This window comes from Cyprinus carpio, unplaced genomic scaffold, assembly GCF_018340385.1.
Source record: "Cyprinus carpio isolate SPL01 unplaced genomic scaffold, ASM1834038v1 S000006455, whole genome shotgun sequence".
NCBI classification, from domain to species: domain Eukaryota; kingdom Metazoa; phylum Chordata; class Actinopteri; order Cypriniformes; family Cyprinidae; genus Cyprinus; species Cyprinus carpio.
The window spans coordinates 243,106-248,147 of record NW_024879137.1 but is presented as its reverse complement, the minus strand read 5'-3'; positions in this window follow the sequence as shown (position 1 = coordinate 248,147).

Below are 5,042 nucleotides of genomic sequence, written 5' to 3'. Positions count from 1 at the left end.
CTGGTTTTGGGGGGGCATTTAGGGGAATTTTAATAACCTGGTGCACTAAACCAGTTTTAAATTTTTAAACGCAAATAAATAAAAGCAGTTTTAAGTTTTTAAAACGCAATCTGTGCATCAGGCAGGCTACTATGAAACACAATAATAGCCTACTTAAGAAAATGTTTATTTATTTACTTATTCATTGTTCATACATACATAGATACAGCTCCACCGCTACGTCTGAATCTATAGTGTGCAACAACAGCGTCAACAAACAGCGTCATCATAATGTTATAATCAGTAATTCTAATGATTCGGTTCACATTTGGTGAATCAAACATACCGCGCGACCATCGTAGTCCGACTCCAGAACGAATGAATCCATTGAGTCGGTTCTATCTAATGAATCATATTTTATTTTTTTATTTTTTTTTTAAATTAGACTATTATTATAAAAGGAACGAACGATGATACAAATGCAGTAAAATTTTAGAACAATATAAGATATATGTAAGGGGATTAGATTAGATTAGATTCAACTTTTATTGTCATTGCACATGTTAAGGTACAAGGCAAATCAAATGCAGTTTAGCATCTAACCAGAAGTGCAATAAGCAGTAAGTACAGGATATACAAGGTCTACAATATGTTACAAAATGTACAATAAATATAACAGATAAGGCGTATTATGGACATAATTTACAGATTTTAAATACTATGAGCATGATATACAGATAGATGTAAGCTATTGAACTCACTACTAAACAGATGGATTATGTAAGTGTATGGTACACTATAAGCAGAAACTAATGAACATATGATACACATCATTTACACTAGTGCGCAATGGACAGTAAAGTGCATAAAAAATATTTCAGTGTGCAAATTGATTACTCAGTATTCTGGATGAAACAGACAGTAGTGCAAGTAATATCAAGTTACTGTTTTTTGCTTGTTTGAAATCAGATGTAGTGATGAGGAGGGGTGAGGAGTCTGTGTGGGGTAGGGGGTGATTGATTGGGGGAGTCAGAGGGGCAGAGTTCGAGAAAGGAGACAGCTAAAAAGCTGTTCCTGCATCTGCTGGTCCTTGTCCGGAGCTGCTCCTGAAGCTCCTCCCGGAGTGGCAGGAGGTTAAAACAGTCTCATGGTGTGCGGGTGAGAGGAGTCCTCTAAGAATGCTGCGAGCTCGACGTAGACAGTGTTTTCCTCTGGATGTCCTCAATAGCAGCAGGAAGTGGTGTCCCTGTGATGCGTTGGGTGGTTTTCCCTCTGCAATGCCTTGCGGTCAGCAGCTGAGCAGTTCCCATACCAGACTGTGATGCAACAATACAAAATCAAAATACAATAAAACGTAGACTATGACAGACCTTTTATGCAGACGGGTATGGAAATGTTCAAGAAAGCTAAAATAAAAAAAAAAAAAAAAAAAAAAAAAAACTTTATATTAGAAAATAAGTTATTTTCATATAGCCCAGTTATTTTACATGTGTATTGGCATTTAGCAGAATTTTATTAATTTTTTATTTAACAGTATATTGTATATATTTTTAAGGCAACTGGCATACAGAGAAAAAGGGTGTTACTCAGTGATCTACATTAAATAAAAAACAATGCACCATTTTTTAATCAGCAGGGAACAATGTAAGACATAGCCTACCCTACAAGATCTTACAGTAGCGACTGTGGAAAAAGAACTGTGAAAAAAAGGACTGTTTTGAAAAATGAGGACATGTAGTTTATGTGTACAGGCAAATTGGTATTAGCTTATAGTATAAAAGCCAAAAAAAACACATAAAATTTTTTTTTTTTTTTTTAAATATAGAGCATCAAGACAAATGGTGAACTTTAAAAAACTGATTTCCACAAAGAGGGTTTGACCTTTGACTTCAAAATAAAGGAGCAGTTCTAGACATGGTACAAGATCAAGATGTCTTCTGATTCTTATGAGTTTGACCTTATTACCTTTAGTGAACCTCGTCAAAAAACACACAATACAATAAAAGCATAAAGGTATAGTTACACATGACCAGAACATCAAAAAGATAAATGTATCACAAAAAAAATATTTAACGTTGTCGTTGTGTGAAAACACATGTACACCACCAGCTGACGACTCCTCTTTCTGAAAGAAATACAAAAATACAAAATTGTTTTTAGTATCACAGCAAGATGTTTAGATGTTTTTTTTAGTTTTTTTTTTTTTTAGATGTTTTTCATCAGTCTTTACCATCAAAGAAAACCAAAGAAATCCTCGCCTCATACCACAACACTCACTGCTTAAAAAAACACTTGAAAACTGATTTTTCACACATGCAATGCGTTCAAGAGAGACAGCCAGGCTGTGTAAATTCCACTGTAAATCATAAGTCCCCTGAAGTAATTCAATTAAATATTCTTCTAAATTTTTTCACATATTAAAAAATTTATATCTTGTGCTACCCTGATGAAAAAAAATAAATAAATAACAGGTCAAGAGCTGAAGACATCATTCTTAACATGAAATTTAGACCCTCAGAAAAAAAAAAGAGAAAAAAAAAAAGCCTTATGCACAGTCAAAATTTTTGACAGCAGTCCAATATTACACATTTTTTGGTTAATATAACATATAATATATAATATATGTTATATTGAAAATTTTGACTAAATATAATTATTTCTAATGAAGTCTGGAATAATTCACACTCTTATTTTACACTTTTTTATTCTCACAGACCATGTTTTCTTTCATCAACACACTAACACCTGTCTTCACAGTGTTTTGTTCCGGAAGATCACACACAGTTGTTCCTGTGGAACGGTGTTAAAACGGTGTCTGTTTTATTCAGAAACACCTTAGCTATAATGTTTTATATAAACACAGTAACAGCAGTATAACCCTTATTTGAAACTTACCTTATTTGTGCCGTTTGACCAAGTAAATGTCTGCTCCCCTCTTTTCTTTTTGACAATCTGCCCGACTTCTCTAACACAACTCTGCGTGCACACTTCGTCTATTTTAGTTTTGTGCATATAACAGTTGTCTGAATGCCACAGACTTCTCATGGTCACTTCTTCATGTAAGACGCAGTTGTTTTTATAGATAAGTCTAGTCACTGCCATCTACAGAACAAATGTCAGCTTCTACAGCTGATTAATGCATGGCGTGCCTGTTTAATTGTAACACATTGTCATGTCAACATCAGGACCGTTTTAACTCTCAAAAATTGGCCAGAATATTTCATTCCCATGTTGTTACTTTTGCAATAAAACAAACCAACCAACCAACCAACCATTTTTTTACTGGAAAACTGGAAGTGACACTATTTAACAATTTAATAATTAAAACATAAAATTGTATGTAAATAAATAAACGAATACTTTTTAATAGCCATTTTAAACAATCTATGTATTTCAAGTTTTAAAATGTAGTTAAATAAAATTATAAAACAATAAATAATAATAGGCATTTAAAATGGTTACTTTAAAAACATTTCTACATAACTAAAAAAAAAGTTAATTATGATTTTTTTTTTTTTATTAAAGCACATTTTAAATTGCATTTAAAGGACATTTTTACTGATTGACGGGTCCAATAATATTAGTGGTGGGCTTTAGGGATAAGTACAAGTAACAAGTTGGTATCCATTTATGATTTCAAAACATATCATGCTGAATATGTAATTATATGAAATACTGCTGGCAAACAGTAAATGTCACTATACTGTATAAATATCATTTATAACACAATTTACACTTACTGTCACGGTTCATGAATTCACTCTCTCTCTCTCGTCTAGCGTGCTGTCTGTGTGTGTGTCTGTGGGCGTGGTCACTGATCAGCGATGATCAGCAGCGCCAGCTGGGTTCAATTGTTTGTTCCCTTTATAAGTTCAGTAACCTGTGTTTTATGTTGTCAGATCGTTGTTCTCCCCGGTGTGCTCCCGTACCTGTTCCCGTGTCTTTAGTCCCTGCCAGAGTCTCCTTGTCGTCGTCGTTAGTTCCTGGATCTTTACTCAGCACTGGATTACCTAGCACCGTCACGAGGATATTTCACGCACCGGGATTCGAGGGATCATCACTGGACTGAGCACCACCATCTGTTGACCACTGAAGTCCCTGCGTCACCACTCCACCAGCCTTGTGTCCGGCCGCCTGTGTTTCCTGTGATACTTCATCTTTGTCTGACTCTTGTGCTGTTTATCATTAAATACGCCTTGCATTTACATCCTGTTTCTGTCATACGTAACACTTAGTGCAAAGGAATTCTGTTTCTGTTTGCACTTAGTGTAAACACCCTTTGCCTTTTTGTTTATCTGTTTGTCAATCTATTTTAAAATGCTTATGGATAGTTCACTCATGATGAAACCCTTTCATTTCAAGTTCAAGTTTCATTATGTAGGAAAGTAACACTTATTTTAAAAATTAAAAAATAAATATTAAGTACTTATAGGCCATTTCCACTCTCTAATAAATATATTGGTATTTTTAAAAGTTAATTTTATCTGCATCTCAACTACCCAGACAGCACAAGTACATCTGTAAGACATCTGCTAAAGATCTGGGGAAACATCTGCTGTGTAATATGATAAACGTCTCAGAAGCAGTTTTACATGCGTTCTAATAAATGTCTATTTGACATCTGACAGGAAACATCTTAGAGACGTATCACAGATGAGCAAGCACTCTTAAAAATACATCTTGCATATGTAAATGCAGACATCAAATATACATCTCCGAAATGTGATGTACATGTGCTTACTGTCAGGTGCTGGTGCCCCTTCTGTAGAAAATTAATGCCACTATTGCTGCCGTCAAATGTTAGTCTGGAGTCCTACATGTTTCTCGAAGTCATAAAAGTGTTAGAAGAATTTTGTCTGTGGTATGTTTCACTGGAAAAAATAAGAAATGCCGCAAATTTTGAGGAAAAGCTGCAGCAAAATCAGTAATTTTAAGCCACAAAAATCAGGAAAAAAGTTCAGTGAAATCCTGGAGGGAGCTGCAGCAAAATCAGTAATTTTAAGCCACAAGTTCGGATGTAGGGCTGGGTGGTATATCGAGTTTGTACGATATATCGATATTTT